This window comes from Schistocerca serialis, chromosome 5, assembly GCF_023864345.2.
Source record: "Schistocerca serialis cubense isolate TAMUIC-IGC-003099 chromosome 5, iqSchSeri2.2, whole genome shotgun sequence".
Taxonomy (NCBI): Eukaryota; Metazoa; Arthropoda; class Insecta; order Orthoptera; family Acrididae; genus Schistocerca; species Schistocerca serialis.
Genome location: NC_064642.1, coordinates 327,949,692 through 327,974,306, shown reverse-complemented (window position 1 = coordinate 327,974,306; position 24,615 = coordinate 327,949,692). Strand labels below are relative to the sequence as shown.

Sequence of the window (24,615 nt, the reverse complement as noted above, 5' to 3'; positions counted from 1 at the left end):
TTAAAATTTCAGTAGTAAACCTCTCCGTGATGCACAACGCCTCTCTTGCAACGTCTGCCAATGGAGTTTGTTCAGCATCTCAGTAACGCTCTCGCTACTAAACGATCCCGTGAAACGCGCCGCTCTTCGTTGGACCTTATCTATCTCTTCTATCAGTCCTACCTGATAGGGATCCCATATTGATGAACAGTACTCAGGAATCGGTGGAAAAGCACCTTTTAAGCCACTTTCTTTGTGGATGAGTTATGTTGGTTTGAGATTCTTCCTATGAATCTGCTTTTCCTACTATTTGTTTCATATGCTCATTCCACTTAAAGTCGTTTGGATAATTACTCCTAGATATTGTACGGATTATACTGTTTCCATCAGTTTCTCATCAGTAGTGTAGTTGTAAAGCAGCGACTTTCTTTTCCTATGTATGCACAATGCGCTACTTTTATTTACATCCAGGTTCAACTTCTTGGGCCTGCACCATTGATCAATCAGATGGTTCAAATGCCTCTAACCACTATGGGACTTAACATCTGAGGTCATCAGTCCCCTAGGCTTAGAACTACTTAGACCTAACTAACCTAAAGACATCACACACAACCATGCCCGAGGCAGGATTCGAACCTGCGACCGTAGCAGAAGCGCAGTACCGGACTGAAGGGCCTAGAACCGCTCGGTCACAGTGGCCGGACATTGATCAATCCTCTGCAGGTGATTCACCAAATCGGTACTGTTTTCTGGCGTTGATATTTCGTTATAACCAACCGTATCACGTGCGAACAGTCTTAAAGAGTATCCGATACGTTCTGTTAGATCATTTACATAAAATGTAAACAACAATTGTCCTGTCACATTTTCTTGGGGTACTCCGAGAATTACCTTCATATCTGGCGATTTTTTTCCGTTAAGGGGCTCCGGAAAGGCTCAAAATCATGAAAAGTTCAATTTTTACTTTTTTGCGTTTTCTGAATCTGCAGACTATTACCTTTTAATACATATATAATTTATTCAATTCCGATGAGTACAACTATTTTTAAATATTTTTTGAAATGTGTTCTTCATGGGCGTGACCCACTGTGGCGCTGTTAAACTGCTGTCAAATGGTGCTATTATTAACGTCCGTGCTCATCAGGTACATTTTAGTGATGTGAGATAAAGTATGTGTTGTGGCTAACCTGTGATGGTTCAATATATATCGCTGGTGTGATTGTCGATTGTTTCATGTTTGTTTACTCTGTCGTTATCTCGAAAATATTCGTAATTAATTCTGTTTCTTGAGTCTCTGTTTTGTTGAAGTATAATAATGAGTAAAAGTAAAGTTATTAGAAATCCTCTGAAGGCTTTTAAGAAAAGGAGAAATGTTGGAAAGCCAAAGGTATGTGTTATTACTGTAAACAATAAAGACGATAACCAAGTGAGTGAACCTAACCTCTCAAGTACACCTGCCCATGGCAGTCAAAGTGGGAAAGAAAATACTTCACAGAAGAAGCTTGGTTCAATGAGTGAAAACTATGAATGTTTTATGGGCGAATCGGATGTGAATGAAATATTTGATATGTCGGTTCTCAAAGGAATTTTTTCAAACTGTGTAAGATGTATTCATTGTAGTGAAGTTGGTCTGGAACTCTCCATAATAAAGCACGTAGGACTTGCTAGTGAAATACAACTGAAATGTGATAAGTGTTCATACATGACCACCTTTTGGAACAGTGTTGCAGTAACTGCAACTGAAGAAAATGGTAGCAAAATCTACGAACACAACAACGAGCGATGCTTGCTTTAGACAAGGAACGCCTTCGGGCTGCAGACAGGGCTGTAAAGAGTCTAGAAATACAAGCAAGAGTAAACAGGAGGAGGAAGAAGAGGAAGCTGGAGGAGGAGTTTGCAGAGGATGAAGATAATCCATCCTATGGACCTGGAATGCACTAAAAAGTTTATCCAATCTTTGTCGCTCGATTCCCAAAACTTTTATTTTCTCATACTAATTACATGTTTTCTAAGGATCTTCCAAACATATTTGTTTCAAACTTTCAGTAAATGTTACACAGTACCTTCTGCATAATTTAACACAGCCCTTTTCTAAAAAACTGTATATTTTTGAATATATAAATAAAAAATTGCAAAAAAATGTTGTGAATTTTCATTACAATTGAAAAAAAATCATCTTTAATAACTGAACTAAAATTTTGTAAAATTCCTGTGTTAAGCTGTAGCCCATATTCCAATAAATAATCTCTAAAAAGTTCAACTTCCTACCTCAAATACTTTGTGAGGAAAGATGTAATTTATAAGCGTTATTTTAACATTGCAAGTATAGGGCATTCCGGAGCCCCTTAAGAGAGACGTGTTGAGTTCTGTCTGATAAGAACTCTTGAACCCAATCATAAATCCCATCCGATACTCGAAAAGCTTGTAGTTTTTCGTTAAACGGCACTGCGAGACGGTTTAGACTCCTTCTTGAAGTCAAATAACGCTGCATCAGCCTGAGCGCCGATGTCTACAGCGCTATGGAGCTCAAGGAGGAAGAGCGAGCTTGACGGAGCGCAAGCTTCTAGTGTGGCAGTATGAAAAAGAAAGTAGCCATGCGTTTCAAAGGAAATACACTATGTGATCAGAAGTACCCGGACACCCCCAAAAACATACGTTTTTCGTATTAGGTGCATTGTGCTGTCACCTACTGCCAGGTACTCCGTATCAGCAGCCTCAGTAGTCATTAGACATCGTGAGAGGGCAGAATGGGGCGCTCCGCGGAACCCACGGACTTCAAACGTGGTCAGGTGATTGGGCGTCACTTGCGTCATACGTCTCTCTCCGAGATTTACACACTCCTAAACATCCCTAGGTCCACTGTTTCCGGTGTGTTAGGTCCACTGTTTCCGATGTGATAGTGAAGTGGAATCGTGAAGGGACACGTACAGCACAATAACGTACAGGCCGAATTCGTCTGTTGACTGACAGAGATCGCCGACAATTGAAGAGGGTCGTAATGTGTACTAGGAAGACATCTATCCAGACCATTACAGAGGAATTCCTAACTGCATCGGGACCCACTGCAAGTACTATGACAGTTAGGCAGGAGGTGAGAAAACTTGGATTTCATGGTTCATAAGCCACAAATCACACCGGTAAATGCCGAACGACGCCTCGCTAGGTGTAAGGAGCGTAAACATTGGACGATTGACCAGTGGAAAAAAGTTGTGTGGAGTGACGAATCACGGTACGCAATGTGGCGATCCGATGGATAGGGTGTGGGTATGGCGAATGCCCGGTGAACGTCATCTGCCAGCGTGTGTAGTGCCAACAGTAAAATTCGGAGGCGGTGGTGTTATGGTGTGGTCGTGTTTCTCATGCAGGGGGCTTGTTTTGTTTGGCACTATCACAGCATAGGCCTAATTCTTTGTTTTAACCACCTTCTTGCTTCCCACTGTTGAAGAGCAGTTCGGTTATGGCTATTGCATCTTTTAACACGACCGAGTACCTGTTCATAATTCACGGCCTGTGGGGAGTGGTTACACAATAACATCCTTGTAATAGACTGGCCTGCACAGAGTCCTGACCTGAATCCTATAGAACACCTCTGGGATGTTTTGGAACGCCGGCTTCATGCCTGGTCTCATCGACCGACATCGATACCTCTCCTCAGTGCAGCACTCCATGGAGAATGGGATGCCATTCCCCAAGAATCCTTCAAGCACCTGACTGAACGTATGCTTGCGAGAGTGGAAGCTGTCATCAAGGTTAAGGGTGGGCCAACACCATATTGAACTCCAGCATTACCGATGGAGTGCGCCGTGAACTTGTAAGTCATTTTCAGCTAGGTGTTCGGATACTTTCGATCACATAGTGTATTCGTCCACCTCCGCATATGAGTTCCAGAGAGGCTCGCTGCTATGCGGGAGATCTGGGTTTAATTACCGGTATTCCCAAGGCTCTTTCGTTGTTGAGCGGACTGGTAGGGGTGCCCTTAGCTTAGTGAGGCCAACTAAGGAACCAATCTATCGATCAGTGGCGGTTCCAAGGTCAAGCAACCAGACAACTCCTGGGAGAAAGTTCTGATGACCACATGCCCCTCCATATTGCATCCGATGGCGCCATTTGCAGAGGACGACACGGCGGTCGACAGGTTAGAACGCGGAACTTTAGGGAAACCACAAAAAATATAATATGGACAGCCGGAAGGGGATTTGAAACACCGTAGTCATAAATGTGTGTCCAGTATCTGTTTTGCAGCACTAAATATTGTGTCTCAGGCGTCTCAGGAGAATACTAGCAAACGGCCCTCTCTATTTACACAGCGAGGCAACTTTGCCCCAAAGCCTGACGTATTCTGGGAAACGAGCTTTTTTTTTTCCTGGGAGCAAATTAATGGCAAGATAGCGGCTGTAGTTTGGCTCGTAGCGGTAACTGTCTCGAGTCGTTAGCCGGCCGGAGGTCGTCCGGTAATCGCGTTATTAATAACGGCCAGGCAGGACACAGTAAACGCGAGCTTTAATCCCCAGCGGCGGGTCTGCCGTGCTGGTCTCGGGGCACGTGCGTGATCCGATTGCCGCTCATCCGTATCGAGCTCAAATTAGACGTTTTGTTAGAGCGGACGCATAACTTACGGCGAGCCGGGACAACAAAATTACCTCCAGCTGTACTCCACGCCGGCTCCCCTGCACCAGGTCAAGCGCCGGCCATCGGTCTCTGCCGCCTCTTCCGATGGCTGTGAGCGATTCTCCAATTGTCTAATAGTATACTCATCAATCACAGAAAGGTTATTGTTGCTTACAAGCACACAATTTCTTGTGTGTAGTTGGTGTCTGCTACTTCTGAAAGGGGCGTCCAATAACAAATGGAAAACTTTTTTTTTTTTTTTCTAAAAGCACATTGGTTATATTGTGGACTCCAATATACCATATTATTTCCCATTCTTTTGGCTAATTTTCAACATGATCTCCGTTCAACGCTACGGCCTTACACCACCTTACTGGGATGGCCTGTATGCTCGCATAATACCACCCTACTGTTGGACTTCGGAGCCAACGTCTTGTTGTATTAATAACCTACCCTTCGTCCACGTACTGCTTCCCGCGTAGTGCATCCTTCATTGGCCCAGACACACGGAATATGGAAGTTGCGAGATCCATTCTGTAGGGTCGATAAGGAAGGACAGCCCAATGAAATTTTGTTAGCTCGTCTTTGGTACGCAGACTTGATTGAAACCTTTCTTTGCCATGGAGGAGGAAAAGTTCATTTGCATTTTTGTGCCGACGAACTCGCTCAAATCGTTAGTTCACTTTCCTCAGGCTAGCTCGGTACACTTCAGAGTTGATAGTTGCACCATCAGGGAGGACATCAAACTGAGTAACCACTTCAGTGTCCCAGAAGACTGTCGCCATGACTTTTCACGCCGAGGGAATGCCTCTAAACTTTTTCTTCGGGGGAGTGGTGTCGTACCGTCACTCCATGGACTGCCATTTTGTTTCCGGTTCTAAGTGATGAACCCATGTCTCATCGCTTGTGCCGATGTCTGCCTCGTAACGCGATAGCAATTCCGCACACACAGTCCTTGTTGCTCTTTATGGTCTCTTGTTAGGCGGCAAGGAACACAGCGCACTTCCAACAGAAATGTCCAGTTGAACAAAGAGGTATTTGATTGTGATCCATCGATCACCTCGAATGAGAGTGTCTGCCCGTTCTAAAATGCAGGAGTCACAGCTGTGTGCGGCCAGCCGCACGTGGATGATGGGACAGGTTTGCGCGACCTTGTAGCGATGATGACACACGCCTCGCCCAAAGACACACCTTGCTTTTGTTCACGGGCAGGTCTCCGTAGAGATTATGCAAGCGCCTATGAATACCTGCGATGCTCTGGTTTTCCGTCAAAAGAAACTCAGTGCCAGCTCTATGCATGGAACGCACGTCCTTTGCAGACGTCATTTTGGAGGCTATGTATAGCGCCACCACCTGTCGGAACTTCATGAGACTATAGGGGCTGAAGCGGGAATGTTCCACGTTGCCCTACAGTAAATTCCGCACTTTTTCAACCGAAACCGACCGAGAAAAAACGTATTGCATTGGTTATTGAACCTCCCTCGTAAGAGGGTGGGCGAATTTGTGGCATGTTGCCACACTGTTTGGAGCGGCATGAAGGACAGTACACAGTCACTAAATTTATATACGATCGATTTAGAAATTTATACCTAATAATATAAGTAGCGTTCTTTTAGAAGCCTATCCCGATATTAGCCTATAGTGAATTTGGGAAACTACAGGAAACTAAATCTCGATGGTTAGACGAGTGACAAGTGACGTGACTGAAATGTTACCACACTGGTCTCATATTCTATAGCACGGTGTCAGCGATGGTAGAACTTTCATGTTATGCTAAAGGTTTTAGAAGCTGTTGTTGCATTGTGCTTGCTCGTGCAAATTCCTTAACCTCCGGAATCCAGCGGACCGAGATCTGCTTCGTAATGCTCAAGCTCAACTGATCCCCAATCATCAGCTCTGTGGCCTGTCGCACAACAGGTACACACAACACTTTGCATATACAAGCACATCTGCAGAAACTACTAAAAAGTTTCAGGGGCACCACCGGGTCTCTAACCTGGAACAAAGAAAGTTATGTCAGGACACGACTTTTTTTATTACAATAGTTGAATGACGTGGTCTCTAGTTTACAGAAATGAAGAAAGAAGAAGAAGAAATCACGCTCTAACTGCAACAGATTATTAATTTGCTTTTAGGAGGCATAATTCACATCTTATGCTAACTATCTCCACTAAAGAGGGGAAGCCATGAATTGTTCCTTGATACAGAAAACCAACACCAATTGAGCTAGGTAACTGACGTACAACATCTCACCTACGCACCACCTCATGTCAATGCAGAACTCTGGCACGTCCGCAGCATACGAGTACACAGGACGAAGTGCCCTTTTCAGGCGGAAACGTCTCCAGATTGGATCACATAACAAACGTTCGTGTCAGCCAATCAGGGGCTTGTTTCTCCATACACGCTACTTGAGCTTGTAGTGTCATTTTATAGTCTTTCAAAAATGGTTCAAATGGCTCTGAGCACTATGCGACGTAATTTCTGAGGTCATCAGTCGCCTAGAACTTAGAACTAATTAAACCTAACTAATCTAAGGACATCACACGCATCCATGCCCGAGGCAGGATTCGAATCTGCGACGGTAGTGGTCGCTCGGCTCCAGACTGTAGCCCCTAGAACCGCATGGCCACTCGGGCCGACTTACAGTCTTTACTGCGCTGAGAATGATATTAATTGTTCCACGTAAGTTGGTGGGAAGCAGACCCTCTTCGGCTGTATGTTGAAGTGAAGAATGAGTTTTTACAGTAAATGGGACAGCAAAATTTAATCGTAGGACCGTGATTCGCTGACTCCGTTTCTTGCAGACTCTAGTATTCTTTTAAGCGCATGAAGTGGACTGCTGATTCTAATTAACTCCCACACACACTCAGTACTTGGTGCTAGCCAATATCAGTCTAAGAAATGGTTAATAATTCAATTGTGCATCACAAACGATGATTTTATATAAATATAAATAGATAAGAATATACAGAATATGTACGTATTGCGGCAAGATGTTGCCGCATTACAGCCTGAGAGAGAGTTACACCATTACAAAAGTTTCATTTTAAATAATTTTATCCAAAAATTTCTGTAGTAGAGGAGGAAATTAGCGTCACTGCGAGTTTTTCAGCAGCAGTGATGGGATTCTTCAACAGGTTGTAGGTTTTTTGTGTAACCGCTTTCTTTAAGTTACATAACATGCACGAACCGAGTAATACTTAATCTAAAACAAAGTCTGTATTTTGCATCGTCATTTAGAATGTTCCTGTTAATCAAAATGTTATAACGGCCTTCACTTACATGTGTCGTAAAATATTATTAATCTTCTTCTTCCTCCTGTTGAGGAGCCACAATAACAGTTCCGTGACATCCTCTTCTTCTTGTAGTAAAATGCATAAGCAATTCAAAGTCGGGCCGCGCGGGATTAGCCGAGCGGTCTCAGTCGCTGCAGTCATGGACTGTGTGGCTGGTCCCGGCGGAGGTTCGAGTCCTCCCTCGGGCATGGGTGTGTGTGTGTGTGTGTGTTTGCCCTTAGGATAATTTAGGTTAAGTAGTGTGTAAGCTTAGGGACTAATGACCTTAGCAGTTAAGTCCCATAAGATTTCACACACACACAAATTCAAAGTGAAATTCAGTTTGATCATGCTTCTCTCTTTCCAGCTGCTGGGTGCCTGTTCCTGCTCCAGCCTCGCCTTGGGAATACGCTTGTTATAAACAATATAACTGTTATCCAATGGTGAAGTGAATCACTAAAACAATACAGTACAATTCAATAGTGACCGACACTGATGGTTGTGGCGTTGGTAGCACATCACCGGACCGCCTTGCCAGAAACTTGCTCGTTCAACATGAAACAGACAAAAGGAAACAAAAAATTTTAATGCAGTTATCCAGGACACAACACGCTATCTAAAACTTAATAAAATCAACGAAAAAATATCAACACCAAAAAATAATTAACGTAGAGTAAAGAGATTTCGGGAATTAATTTGCCTAGGTAACATATTTAAGTGATTAACACTGCATGATCACAGGTTAATGTAAGCGCGAGATGGGCCATTGCAAATGTAGAGCACTGGAACATTAATACCCGATGTAACGGTCAGAAAATTGAATGCAAAGATGCAAACATTTGTGCGGGTGCCATATGTCAATTTGTGGAATGTAATTCCACGCCGGTCACACTTGGTCGGTCAGTGCAGGGACGGTTAATGCTGTTTGTGGCCGATGCTGGAGCTGTTGTCGATGATGTCCCATGGGTGCTCGTTTCTAGACAAATCGGGTGATCAAGCAGGCCAAGGGAACCTGTTGTCACTCCGTAGAGCATGTTGGGTTACGTCAGTGGTATGTGGGCGTTGGAAAACACCCCCTGGTATACTATTCACGCATAGCAGCACAATAGGCCGAATCACCAGACTGACGTACAAATTTGCAGTCAGGCTGCGTGGGATAACCTCGAGAGTACTCCTGCTGTCGCACGTGGTCACACCACAGACCTTAACTCTAGTTGTAGCTCCAGAGTGTCTAAAACGCAGACACAGACCCGTTGGTTCTAGGCCCTCAACTGGCCTCCTCCTAACCTACATACGACCATCACTGGCACCGAGGCAGAACCAGCTTTCATCGGAAAACACAACAGACCTCTACCCTGCCCTTCAATGAGCTCTCGATTTGTAACAGTTCGTTGTGTAACTGTGCTGCCAACGCTGTTCAAATAGCTGTTGCAGATGCAGTACGATGCGGCAAAGCCACAAGCCATACTCTCTCGGTAGTGCCACGTGGCCGTCCGTAGCCCGGTCTTCTTATGACCGTACATTCTCATGAACTCCGCTGCCAACAATCGTGCACAGCGGCTACATTCCTGCCAAGTCTTCTGCAACATCGCAGAAGCAGCATCCAGCTTCTCGTAGCCCTATTTCACGACCTCGTTCAAACACAGTGAGGTCTTGATATAGGAGGCATTGTCGCCTTAAGGGCATTCTTCACTAACATTAACTCACAACGTCCAATCTCAAAGAAAACTAACGTTCACGTCCGTTTGTAACCCCGGAAATGCATATCCTCCTATTTTCATCTATTGTACTATAAATTTTTTTCCTTATTTTGTTACCTGAAGATGTGAAATTTCTGTGTCCTTATATATTGTAATTGTTTTACTATATGTCGATGTATAATCGGTTTGCTTTGTAAATATTATTTGTATTTTTGCGCTGCGTCTGGCCTAGGGAAAACTATGCTAACGAACGATTAAATCGATAGCTCGTGTGGAGAACCAAAGTGTTTAGGATCTTTGGTAGTGTTAACTCTGCCGCATGGAGCGCGGGCAGAGAGAATCTGGCTGGAGTAGAGCGGTGGAGCAGGTGTGTTGTGTGACGTTCCCGCGAGTTGCCGCGCTTTCGGGTTTTGGCAGCATGTACTTGCGCTCGACTTGCTATGATAGTTTCTGACACGGTGTCGCGGACGGAAAGCATTAGCTGGCGCACATCAAGAGCCCGTTTCGCCTGGTGACCGTGTCGAGAAGAAGGCGCGCCAACATCCAGCTTTTGCTACAGCGACGGCCGACATTGAGTGACTGTCGCTACCTCCTCGATCGAGGACTTCAAACCTTCAATCAACCAACAAGGAAGACTGGAAGCACTTAAAGTTTTAGAACTGTATGGCAGACCTCCGCTTTTCAAACTGTTCAATTTGCCTCACAAAATTACAGCAACGTTGCCTGAACCTTTGTTGCTCATTGTCCCAATTGCATTACCAAGGCCGGCCGGAGTGGCAGTGCGGTTCTCGGCGCTACAGTCTGGAACCGAGCGACCGCTACGGTCGCGGGTTCGAATCCTGCCTCGGGCATGGATGTGTGTGATGTCCTTAGGTTAGTTAGGTTTAATTAGTTCTAAGTTCTAGGCGACTGATGACCTTAGAAGTTAAGTCGCATAGTGCTCAGAGCCATTTGAACCATTTTTTTGCATTACCAAGCAGGGTCCCTTCCTTTTCCGGAATGAACCCGAGTGTCGTTGAAATTCTAACGCCAGCATTAAAATAATATCATCCCATTTCACTGTTTTAATTTCAAAGTTCAGTTAAACTATTCATAGCTGGCTTCAATATTTAGATCACACAGGCACAAATTAAGAGTGCGAGTTTTGTTACCATATTTTAGCTTACCTGTGACTGCAGCTCAGCTTGGTACGTACTAAATTTTACTATTGTTAATTGTTCAGAATCATTTAATTCAAGTCCAAAGTTAAATCTCTTATTTCTAAATTGCGTAGATTCAAGTAGCTTTTGAAATGATTGTTGAGGTAGCCCAAGACTAACCATATTTTATTGAATTTCGTAGTGCTTCCGAAACAAAGTTCACTTTTAATTTCAGTCACTAAATTAACTTTCAATTTTCCGGTTTTATTAATTCTTTTGCTAAATTAAGTCAGAGTGTAGCGAAATTTATTACTTCTGACAAACATTCAGTTTTCACACAACACGTGTCAACCTTCAGTTGCCACGCTTTTAGTGCTAATTATATGTGCATTAGTCTTTCATTTTCAGTTATTATAGTAGTTGTCCATAGGACTGGCGACCGTAATTTTCCCCAAATCTCAAATATCTAATTAACGCCAATTAATTGTTAACGTAACGACCGCACATTTACTTTCTTTAATAATTTTACCCTTTTCTCAAAATTAATTTTCACCAATTTCATTTGCATTTTTCCTTTCATTTAGATGTAACCCTTTCCTCCTTCTTTACCGACAAATTAACTTCGGTGACGATTGCTTTCCCCAAATTTCCATTAGGTGCACGCGGTTTAATTTTTCACTGTCATTAAGGTCGATAAGTGAGGGGGAGGTTACACGTTACATCTTGTATTTCAGGCAAACCTGATTTGCATCCCTGTAACGGAACTACTAGCTCCATTCTTATACGAATGGCGCGAAATCTGAATAGACATTATCTTTCAGATGTGGAAACACACCTACCAACTTTCCTATATGTCGCACAACTCCTTCTCGAAGTTACGAGTTGTTTTGCTCTCACTGTATTTCTGGTTTACCTAATATTACTCACGCGGGAAAATTGGGCGATGCTTCGTATCAGAATCTGAATCAATACAATCTTCATAGTTCCTTAAGTCGTCCATCGCTAATGTGTATAGTTTTACCTTACTGTAACCGCCTACACTGACAAGATCGCTACCTAACTCTGCTAAAGTAGTCCTAGATGGGAAGGCAAGTAGCTCGAACGAGTCCTAGGGGATAAAGACGCTTTCGGCAGCATTCAGCCCAAATGACGAGCAGAGCTGTTGGCGTAGAGTTCTTGGTCGACAGATCGTGCACCAAATATCTTTGAATTAATAATACACCTCTCCATAGTGTTGAGTAGAACGAGAGCGTGTAGAACTGGCGACCGTTGGGTGTTATTCGAGAGTAGTAGACAACGCGGGGACACAGGGTTTGATTCTCTTATTCCCTTAGCAACATACCAACACTGTGCTGCATACTGAATGAAGATATCAACGCCTACAAACGTAGAAATCCATTTCAGTATGGCGAATGAACATCCTTAGCAGACTTGCTACGAACAGTCTCATACATTTGCCTCTCTCTCGATCCGTGCTTCTGCCAGTGGCTTAATAGTGGGGAACAACTTACCAGAACGAAAAGCAAACGCTTGCTTACTACCACTGATACCATAATATAACACATATGACGGAAATGGGCCTTTCAGATCTTCCGAACCGATAATTCGCCATGCGCCTCATCCACGAAACTGATATGCTAATTTATTGTATCTGTGCGAAGTAATTTAAAAGTCAAACTGCCTATTGCCGTTGGCGAAAAATGAAATACAGTTGCCCCGTCAGGGCCATAGGAATTGTAAATGAGGAGTTTGCCTCGCGCCGTCGGAGATTAAGAGGTACTGACAGAGACGGCGGCTGAAATTTAGCGCCCACAGCCCGGCGCCTTGTAATATTCTGCCATGGCTCCGGGCTGTTTTCGCTGGAGTGGTCGTGTGTGGTCGGCGAAGCCTGACGCAGTGTCTGCCTTACAGTCCGGTCAAAGGCGTGATCAGGGGGCACGAAGGCGGTACTCTGCTCCGCGGCCGATCTCATTGGGATGGCAGCTCGGTTTGTAGATTACTGGCTTTGCAACTTGGATATCCGGCTGCAGCTTGTCTCCAGCCAACACCGACAGTCCTGGGAACTGAACTAAGAAACACGAGCGGAGAATTGCCAGTTGCACCATACTACAAAGACGAGACATGCACGGTAATAATCAGTACTATTTGCAGAACCAGCAACGAAGCAGACCTTATAAAATGACTTTTATCTTAATAATATGAATATTTATATATGTGTTTGGAGAGAGAGAGAGATTGATTTTTGATTGAGATTTTTAGTTTAAGTCGTAACTGGTGCCTGAATTTTGGTTGCTGCCTCCCTGAATGATCAGCTTCTGCACCAGTTGGTGACGTAATACACAGGGTGTTTCAAAAATGACCGGTATATTTGAAACGGCAATAAAAACTAAACGAGCAGCGATAGAAATACACCGTTTGTTGCAATATGCTTGGGACAACAGTACTTTTCAGGCGGACAAACTTTCGAAATTACAGTAGTTACAATTTTCAACAACAGATGGCGCTGCAAGTGATGTGAAAGATATAGAAGACAACGCAGTCTGTTGGTGCGCCATTCTGTACGTCGTCTTTCTGCTGTAAGCGTGTGCTGTTCACAACGTGCAAGTGTGCTGTAGACAACATGGTTTATTCCTTAGAACAGAGGATTTTTCTGGTGTTGGAATTCCACCGCCTAGAACACAGTGTTGTTGCAACAAGACGAAGTTTTCAACGGAGGTTTAATGTAACCAAAGGACCGAAAAACGATACAATAAAGGACCTGTTTGAAAAATTTCAACGGACTGGGAACGTGACGGATGAACGTGCTGGAAAGGTAGGGCGACCGCGTTCGGCAACCACAGAGGGCAACGCGCAGCTAGTGCAGCAGGTGATCCAACAGCGGCCTCGGGTTTCCGTTCGCCGTGTTGCAGCTGCGGTCCAAATGACGCCAACGTCCACGTATCGTCCCATGCGCCAGAGTTTACACCTCTATCCATACAAAATTCAAACGCGGCAACCTCTCAGCGCCGCTACCATTGCTGCACGAGAGACATTCGCTAACGATATAGTGCACAGGATTTGGTTTACTGACGAAGCTTATTTTTACCTGGACGGCTTCGTCAATAAACAGAACTGGCGCATATAGGGAACCGAAAAGCCCCATGTTGCAGTCCCATCGTCCCTGCATCCTCAAAAAGTGCTGGTCTGGGCCGCCATTTCTTCCAAAGGAATCATTGGCCCATTTTTCAGATCCGAAACGATTACTGCATCACGCTATCTGGACATTCTTCGTGAATTTGTGGCGGTACAAACTGCCTTAGACGACACTGCGAACACCTCGTGGTTTATGCAAGATGGTGCCCAGCCACATCGCACGGCCGACGTCTTTAATTTCCTGAATGAATATTTCGATGATCGTGTGATTCCTTTGGGCTATCCGAAACATACAGGAGGCGGCGTGGATTGGCCTCCCTATTCGCCAGACATGAACCCCTGTGACTTCTTTCTGTGGGGACACTTGAAAGACCAGGTGTACCGCCAGAATCCAGAAACAATTGAACAGCTGAAGCAGTACATCTCATCTGCATGTGAAGCCATTCCGCCAGACACGTTGTCAAAGGTTTCGGGTAATTTCATTCAGAGACTACGCCATATTATTGCTACGCATGGTGGATATGTGGAAAATATCGTACTATAGAGTTTCCCAGACCGCAGCGCCATCTGTTGTTGAAAATTGTAACTACTGTAATTTCGAAAGTTTGTCTGCCTGAAAATGTACTGTTGTCCCAAGCATATTGCAACAAACGGTGTATTTCTATCGCTGCTCGTTTAGTTTTTATTGCCGTTTCAAATATACCGGTCATTTTTGAAACACCCTGTAATTTGGAGGAAGTTATTGTTCTTTAAGGTTTAAAATACGGCTCTGTTAGTTACTTGGCCGTATTGCGAATAGCTTTGAGCCCACGCTTTCGTAGCTTTTCATACCTAAGGAACCACTGTTGTAAGTAAATAAGATAAAAACAGCAATCTGCTTTTGGTGAGAAAAGGAGATTGCTTGGCATACAAACTCCCTTCGAACTACACGTCCTGCTACATCAAAATTGGTCAGGGGAGTTCAGCACCACACTATTGTACAAGAACATAATCCAATTACTGTAATTAAGAAATTATGAGAGGTTGTTACTTATTGAATGAAAACTATAGAGAATGCATTTCTTTTCTTGTATTGTAGTGAACTTTTTACACTTGCAATTCTGTCGATTGATAGACGGCGACGACTATGACGTTCACCGCCTTTTCCAAAAACGAGATATTTCTATTCTTCACTTCCAGAAAATTTGTATACATAAATTTTTGGCATTTTACACGTACTTTACTCGGTTTTATCACTAAAATATCAGCTTTCATTAGATGCAACAATACGTTTTGAGTGACGGCAACACGACCTCTTTACACAAGATACAGATTAGCAGTCCTCTTTTTTTTTTAGCAAATCAATTGTCTTTTTTTTAGAGTCCATACTCAAAGATTCACAACTATTATCGTTGTGGGGATTGCGCGCTAAAGAGTTTCTTGCTGTCCAGCTTCCCTTCACTTCACTTCAAGTACTTTTTGAATCGCATTTACATTTGTGATATTTACATACATTACTGAGCGTCTCAGAATAAAATCAGGCACAAATTAGTTTTAAAAAAGGCAGTGAGGCACACATAACATTACAACCTATGCACGCGAATATCGTATAACAAAATCACGTAGATTCATAAAGCATTTCGGAAGATGGTTCACATGACTCTGAGCACTATGCGACTTAACTTCTGAGGTCATCAGTCGCCTAGAACTTAGAACTAATTAAACCTAACTAACCTAAGGACATCACACACATCCATGCCCGAGGCAGGATTCGAACCTGCGACCGTAGCGGTCACGCGGTTCCAGACTGAAGCGCCTAGAACCGCACGGCCACACCGGCCGGCCATTTCGGAAGAGTAAGCTTCTATGTTTAGACGCGCGTCATCATGAGCAGCAGAACGCCCCAACGAATTAACGCACATATCAGTTTATTAAAAATATTAAAATTCACAGACTAATTTTTTAAGTTTCTTTGGAAATCCCCTTATCGACAGTCTCCGTTGAGATAGCCGGTTCGTGGGCGACTGTCAAAGCCCTTGGGGCGCGCTATCCTGCCGCCTCGTTAGGAGGCGATAGAGTCGCGACTCTGCAAACTGAAGGAACAACACGGCCCGACTAAAGGCTCTCCAGGTCCCGTCTATTCTGTGAGATGGCGCACGAGTAGTGTCGGCACCCCTGAGTCTGTTATTGTCGTGAGTTGAGGGAAGAACCTGAGGGACTCGTGTGGTGGCGCTGTGGCAGTTGGATGCGTGGTATCGTCCCTAGTTCGAGGTAGTGTACCGTGCAATGGAGTAACCGTGGTAGCCATATTGAACGGTTGCCGGTTACGGCCTATTAATAGAGCAGCTGGACATCGGCGATCAGAAACAACACACGGAGTTATCAGCCACTCGCCATAATAGTCGCCTTCTGCGGATGCTTCCACGTTTGCTGATAGAGAACGAAGCAGCACTTCAGTGCGTGATGAGCGTCCCGTTTGGATGCAAGTAGTTTTTCACTGAAATTAGGCCAAGAGGCTCATTTTCTGTGAGCGTTCTGGTGTGTGTCTGCGCTCTGAAGTGCCGAATTTAACTGACCCTACATCTGATGCGATGATGATGAGGTCCTATACTCGGAGGAGCGTAGGAACGATGCGGAAGACCCGCACCGCCGACTAAGCAAGGTCCTTGCGGAGGTGGTTTGTCATTGCTTTACTCCGACCGTAATGGGGATGAATGATGGTGATGAAGACAACACAAGAACACCCAGTCATCTCGAGGCAGGGTAAATCCCAGACCCCACCTGGAATCGAACCCGGGACCCCGTGCACTGGAGGCGAGAACGCTACCGCAAGACCACGAGCTGCGGACGACCTATATCTACATAGATATCCGCAAGTCACCACACGTACCGCTGTGTACCGCCTCTAGTCATTTCCTTTCCTGTTCCACCCGCAAACAGAGCAAAGGAAAAACGATAGTCTATAAGCCTCCGTATGAGCTCTAATTTCTCGTATCTTATCTTCGTGGTTCTTACACGCAATCTATGTTTGTTGGCGCTAGTAAAATCGTTTGGCAGTGAACTTCAAATGCCGGTTCCCTGAATTGTCTCAATAGTGTCTCATGAAAAGAACATCGCCTTCCCCCCAGGGATTCCCAGTTGAGTCCCCAAAGCACATCCGTAGCACTTAGGTGTTATTCGAACCTACCGGTAACAAATCTAGCAGCCCAACTCTGAACTGCTTCGTGTCTTCCTTCAGTCCGACCTGGTACGGATCCCAAACAAATGAGCAGTAATCAAGAACAGGTCGCACAAGCGTCCTATATGCGGTCTCCTTTACAGGTGAACCACACTTTCTTAAATTCTCCCAGTAAACCAAGTCGATCATTAGCCTTCTCTAGCACGGCTCTCATATGCTCGTCACCTTTCCCATCGCTTTGCAACGTTACGAACAGATATTTAAACGACTTGACTGTGTCAGGTAGGACACTAGTAATACCGTATCCGAACATTACAGGTTTGATCTTCCTACTCTCAGCATTAACTTACATTTTTCCACATTAAGAGGTAACTGCCAATTATCACACCAACTAGAAATTTTGTCTAATTCGTCTTGTATCCTCCTACAGTTACTCAACATCGACACCTTACCGTACACCACAGCATCATCAGCAAACAACCGCAGACTGCTGCCCACCCTGTCCGCAAAATCATTTATGTATAGAGAGAACAACAGCGGTCCTACGACATTTCCCCGGGGCACTCCAGACCATATCTTTGTCTCTGATGATTGTTGGTACAAGAATTGATTGTCTTAAGAGCAGAAGCTAAAATACTTAAATTTTAATATGTATTTGTTGTGACAGTGCCTTTTAAACTTTCTTATTTTCGTTCGCGCACTTCTTTTAGCACCACGAAGCGGCGCAGTGGCTAGCGCGCTGGACTCGTATTCTGGAGGACGAGGATTCAAACCCGTGTCCAGCCATCCATATTTATGTTTCCCGTGATTTCCCTAAATATCTCTAGGCAATTGCGGAATGGTCTCACTGAATGGGCACGGCTGATTTCCTTCCTCAGCCCTGCCACAATCCGAGCGTGTGCTCCGCCTCTAAGTATCTCGATGACGACGGGACGTTAAACCCAATATTCTTTCCTTTCCTTTCCTTTCTTTTAGTGCCGTTAAACTTGCTGTAGTTTATTTTGAATTTAAATGTTCATGCTGTTGGAAGCAAGTTACGAAAGATTACATCTAGCTTATGATGCCTTATGGCTCTCTGTCAGCTAGGTGTACTGAGCCGGGATTAAGTTTACGTAAGTTGCTAGCATTAAAATTCTGCATCTAGGTAATAATGTATTTTCTGTTGAAAATTTTTGTTTGTCACTTTTTGGCATAACATTTACAGTGAATACTAAGTTTTGTTACTAGTTCTTAAATGCAGCTAATTTAATTTGATTTCAGGGCCAACGCATAGATCATACATACACATATGTGATTCAACTCAATACATATCAAATTAAAAACGCAACCTCACTTCCACCATGCTATGCATAAAGTACTGGTCAAGAATTATTCTCATCTCCTGCATATGAAATACACCTGGATCAGCAGCTGAAAAATACGAGACGTCGAAATACACTGAGGTGATAAAAGTAATGGGATAGCGATATATACAAGGGTCACTCCAAAAGAAATGCACACTTTTTTTTAAAATCCATCTTTTATTCTACATGTTTGAAAGTTTTACAGTGTGTAGATACATCCTTTAGGAACAATATTTTCATTTCTCCACATAATTTCCATCCCTCTCAACTGCCTTACGCCATCTTGGAACCAGCGTCTGTATACCCGCACGGTAAAATTCTGGACCAATCTGTTGGAGCCACTGTTTGGCAGAGTGCACAATGGAGTCATCATCTTCAAACCTTGTTCCACGGAGAGAGTCTTTCAGTTTCCCAAAGAGATGATAGTCACATGGAGCCAGGTGAGGACTGTAAGGCGGGTGTTTCAGTGTTGTCCATCCGAGTTTTGTGATCGCTTCCATGGTTTTCTGACTGACACGTGGCCGTGCATTGTCGTGCAATAGCAAAACATCATGCTTTTGCTGATGTGGTCGAACACGACTCAGTCGAGCTTGAAGTTTCTTCAGTATCGCAACATATGCATCAGAATTTATGGTGGTTCCACTTGGCATGATGACCACATTCAAGAGTCCTTCGGAATCGAAAAACACCGTAGCCATAACTTTTCCAGCAGTAGGTGTGGTTTTGAATTTTTTTTTCCTTGAGTAAATTTGCATGATGCCACTCCATTGATTGCCTCTTCGTCTCTGGTGAAAAATGATGGAGCCACGTTTCATCGTCCGCAGCTCGTGGTCGTGCAGTAGCGTTCTCGCTTCCCGCGCCCGGGTTTCCGGATTCTATTCCCGGCGGCGTCAGGGATTTTCTCTGCCTCGTGATGACAGGGTGTTGTGCGATGTCCTTAGGTTAGTTAGATTTAAGTAGTTCTACGTTCTAGGGGCTGATGACCATAGATGTTAAGTCCCATAGCGCTCAGAGCCATTTTTTGAACCACGTTTCATCAACTGTCACAATTCTTCTAAGAAATTCATCTCGTACTGTTCCAAAAGTTCGCTGCATACCGTTTTTCTTGTTTCTTTGTGAGCCACTGTCAACATCCTGGGAACCAACCTGACACAAACATTTTTTAACGCCAACACTTTCAGTGTTCTGCAAACACTTCCTTTCCCTATCCCAATGTAGCGTGACAATTCGTTCACTGTGATGCGTCTGTCAGCAGTCACCAATTCGTTAACTCTCTGCACATTGTCTGGAGTGTGTGCAGTACGAGGCCTGCCCCTGCGAGGACAATCCTCAATATTGCCGTGCCCGCTTTCATCACGTAACCTGCTTACCCACCGACTAACTGTACTGCAATCGACAGCAGCATCTCCATACACCTTTTTCGACCTCTTGTGGATGTTTCCCGCTGTCTCGTTTTCACAGCACAGGAATTGTATGACAGCACGTTGCTTCTGACGAACGTCAAGTGTAGCAGCCATCTTGAAGACATGCTGTGACGGCACCACTCAAGGGAACAGGTTCAACTAAGTTTGAAAACAAGCGGGAAGGATGTATCTACACACTGTAAAACTTAACACACATGCGCAATGAAAACTGTATTTTTACAGAAATAGTGCGCATTTCTTTTGGAGTGACCCTCGTACATATGCAGATGGTGGTAGTACCGCTCACACAAGGTATAAAAGTGGAGTACACTGACGGAGCAATTATTTTTACTCCGGTGATTCAAGTAAAAAGATTTCCGACGTGATTATCGCCGCACGACGGGAATTAACAGACTTTGAACGCAGATTGATAGTTGCAGGTAGACGCATGGGACATTCATTTCGGAAATCGTTAGAGAATTCAATATTCCTCGATCCACAGTGTCAAGAATGTCCCGAGAATACCACATATCAGGCGTAACATCTCATCACGGACAACGCAGTGGTCGACGGGCCTTCGCTTAACGACAAAGAGGAGCGAAATCTGCGTAGAGTTGTCAGTGCTAACAGACAAGCAACGCTGTTTGAAATAACAGCAAAAGCAAATGTGGGGCGTACGATGAACATACCTGTCAGGACAGTGCGGCGAAATGTGGATCTAGTTGGCTATGGCAGCAGACGACAGTCGCGAGCACCTTTGCTAACAGCACGACATCGCCTGCAGCGCCTCTCCTGGGCTCGTGATCGTATCGGTGGGATCTTAGACGACCAGAAAATCGTATAATGGTCATATGAGTCCCGATTTCAGTTAATAAGAGCTGTCGGTAAGGTTAGAGTGTGGCACAGACCCCAAGAAGACCCCTTGGCAAGACATGAAGCGTGCTTAGCGTGTTGTGTGTATACAAGAGCAGCGTGAAAGACTACATACAAACTACTGAACTACTGACTGTTCTGCCCACTAGCGACATCTGCGCACGACAGACACGCTTTGGAGCAGACTGGCAGTTACGCGCTGTCTGAGAGAGAGAGAGAGAGAGAGAGAGAGAGAGAGAGAGAGAGAGAGAGAGAGAGTGAGAGTGAGAGTGAGAGAGAGAGAGAGAAAGGGAGGGGGGAGCAAGGAAAGGAAGCTAGCCAACCTGCTAGAATCCTATTCGAATTTCATTTACTTGAAGTTATTGGAGTGAGGCTGCAGACATGAAATTCGGACAAAAGTGCCGATTAAAATGTGTGTGAAATCTATGGGACTTAATTGCTAAGGTCATCATTTCCTAAGCTTACACACTACTTAATCTAAATTATCCTAAGGACAAACACACACACCCATGCCCGAGGGAGGACTCGAACCTCCGCCGGGACCAGCCGCACAGTCCATGACTGCAGCGCCTCTAGACCGCCCGGCTAATCCCACGCGGCTATTAACAACAGAACTGCATTCTCGACACATTCAAAGAAAGCACTTCACAGATACCACTGATCTCTTTTACAAACAGACTCTCAAGCAGACTCAACAACAAAAACTGACTCACAGCCTCGCTGCTTATACAGAATTTTAACAACTGCTCACAAAATATTCCACTATTAATTTTATATAATTTCATCAATGTTACAATTAAAATTTACAAAACGTAAAGAGACTGATGTTACATCCCAATAAGGTATAAAATGCAATATTTGAATGACAATCTTTTCTAGTAGTATCTTTAGTTTTCCAGAAGAAAATCATTCAGAACTTTAATTACAATAATGTCTCTCAAATTATTTTAGTTACATAATTAATTACAGTTTGGATTTAGTTCCCAGCATGTAATGGTAGTACAGGGCTTGTGCTTTGTCCGATTAAATACATAGAACGTACAAATAAAGCCACAATTTCTGGAATTGGAAAACGGTGAGATGTAAACAATTGGAGAGTTAATTATAAATGTAATTACAAAGAATATCAATTACAGAACTAGACATAAGAATAGATAACAATTGAAAATACATCACTTGCTAATAACTTTCAAGCCGTTTCTCAAGATAATGAGGTTCTTTGTGTTAACTCGTTACTTGATTGTAATTATGGTAATAAGAGGCGCCGGCCACCTATGTCAACACTTCCACAGCATTTTAATATTTTCCGCCAAATGTTTATCCCTTCATTTCTTTATTATACATTCAATCCAGCATTTGTACGTAATTTTGTTAATGGCGATCTCTTAATAATGATGACAATATACATTCCTCTAGAACATTCCATACGCCTTCGCAATGAATATCAAGTTTTTTTTAATCAAATATGACATAATTATATATACAAAGACGCACGTACAAGGTCTTAGGAAGCACTGAATTGTCCGATAACTATCCGGATGCATATAAAAAGAAGGTGGTATCAGTCATTTCATATGAATTTTGGGGGAGGCTGAATCATTATAAGGTGACAGCGGGTACTGGTTTGTTTGTAACATTTTCTTTCAAAGACAAAGCAGGTTTAGGGAAACCGTACCAGGGGAGGCCAGTAAAACAGTCAATAACCTTTTGATTATTCAGTTCCAAGGATTCAGAAGCTCGTTACGGGAAGACGAATGTTTACTGAGTGAGACGTGTAACTACCTGTGATTCTGTTCATTACTAAATGTTTAAAAAGACATAAAGTTATCAAGCTACAACGTATAAAATAAATTTAGGAAAAGGTCGAGGATAAACTGAGGAATAAATGTAGCTGTTCGCAACTGCACCCTTTTAGATTACTGACAGCTGTGTAGCGGACCATTTGTACAAGACGGAATGTCTCATTACCTGTGTGCTACGACCAGTCGTTTAATGGTAGCAGGCTTTTTACTACGCGCCGGCATATTTTCAGGCCTCCGCTCTTTACCCTCGTTATCCGCATTCCATCTGATGACCCCTGTGGTTTCTTTCGCTAATCTCCGATGTGTAAAATGAAGAAATCGGAGTGGGCAGTCTAAGAATGTTTATTAACGGGATGTCATTAGCAGTTCCATGTTTTACACTATAAGCCAAAGAAATACATGAAGCTCAAAGAATGTGCTGTTTGACCAATAAGCCCACAACAGACATTCTGAAACATAAATGAGACTGGCGTTCTGGACCGATTGTACGTCGTAATGCGCAAGAACTCTTAGTGAAACGTCAGTATTATAGACGACAAAATGCGTGACGTATTAAACAGAGGACAGAGTCAGTGCATGATTTTGTGGAATCTACATATGAGAGAAGACCATATAAAGTCGTTCTTCATTCCACCAGTGTGCTTTAAGTGTATCTAGTTGTCTCATTTCTATCATCTAACAGGTTGTGTTTGCATCAGAAAACACTACGAAACATTTTGTACTCTCGTAAATGACTACGGCCATGATGGAAGATTATGTCCACCTTTCGTGCGTGCTAGAAATTTCCGGTAGTTTCACATGTATTTCAGGATTTTCATAAACATTCAAAAAAAAAAAATGGTTCAAATGACTCTGAGCACTATGGGACTCAACTGCTGAGGTCATTAGTCCCCTAGAACTTAGAACTAGTTAAACCTAACTAACCTAAGGACAGCACAAACATCCATCCCCGAGGCAGGATTCGAACCTGCGACCGTAGCGGTCTTGCGGTTCCAGACTGCAGCGCCTTTAACCACACGGCCACTTCGGCCGGCATAAACATTCATACCCATTACGCTGTTACTCATTAACGGCCACTGCACATTCCAAGTAAAATTATTTTCCTACTCTCTGTGTGTCCTCTGTTTCGCGATATAGCCAGCGGCCGGATGCAGGCGTTGGCGAAGACAACATAAAACGTGTTTCCAGGTACTGGCAGAAGTAAAGCTGTGAGTACCGGACGTGGGTCGTGCTTCGGTAGCTCAGTTGGTAGAGCACTTGCCCGCGAAAGGCAAAGGTCCCGAGTTCGAGTCTCGGTCGGGCATACAGTTTTAATCTGCCAGGAAGTTTCATAAGACGTGTTTGTTTGTATTTTGTTCCGTCGTTAATTTTTCAAAGACTATACACCACAGAATTACAAAATGAAAAAAGAAGAAATTATCTTCCTGTGTTGTACGAGAAGAGGCTATCGGTAAGAGAGTCGGTTCAAGTCTTTTGTCTACGTGAGTCCATCACCTTTTAAAACAGACTCCAACTATTCATTGTTTCCATCACCTTTTAAAACAGACACCAATTATTCATTGTTTAGCCACAATCAGTGTGACGCGTTTTGATACGTTAACGCCCACCTTGTTACGGTATCGGTTTAAATTTGATCTACAGTATCTGTATTGGGGTGCACCTGGTTATTTCCTTGTGATATACGTCAAACACACGAAAGGTAAGTAAGTGAAAATTACACTGTGAGAAAGTTGAAATTATAGGCGAAATGTAATACAAATAGCTTTTTTACATTCCTGGATGCACCTAAACTCTCAGTAAAATGGAACTGATGAATATCAGAGGACTTCACTGTTTCAAATTCTTGGATATTTTACAATCGTCCAGTAGCAAAAGCACATGTGATGTTGGCAAGAAAACAGAAATAAAGACATCAACAATAAGGCAGTTGGATTCTGTTCTCCTGAATAACGAAACTGAGGACTTCATGGCAGACCCAACACTGCGCGTCGTTCTCAGCTGGAAGAAATAATCAGATGTAAAACTAGCTACGCTGCTATTGTAGCATTATTTTTGTTAACTATACATATGACCTGGTGAAGTTCAGGACCGGCGCAGTGTCGGGCGGCAAACGCAAACAAAGTTAACGCATTTTGTGTAACTAGTCGGAATTACTATCAACTACTGGATTAAACTGTTGACGGTCTATCACCAAACAACAG

At 43.6% G+C, this 24,615-nt stretch overlaps 1 non-coding gene across 1 annotated transcript; it reads left to right on the top strand.

The window, feature by feature from the left end:
- The first annotated feature begins 23,643 nt into the window (after positions 1 to 23,643).
- Positions 23,644 to 23,718, top strand: Trnas-cga (transfer RNA serine (anticodon CGA)). Its single transcript has one exon. It is a non-coding gene; the product is annotated as a tRNA-Ser (tRNA).
- Positions 23,719 to 24,615: the final 897 nt, after the last annotated feature.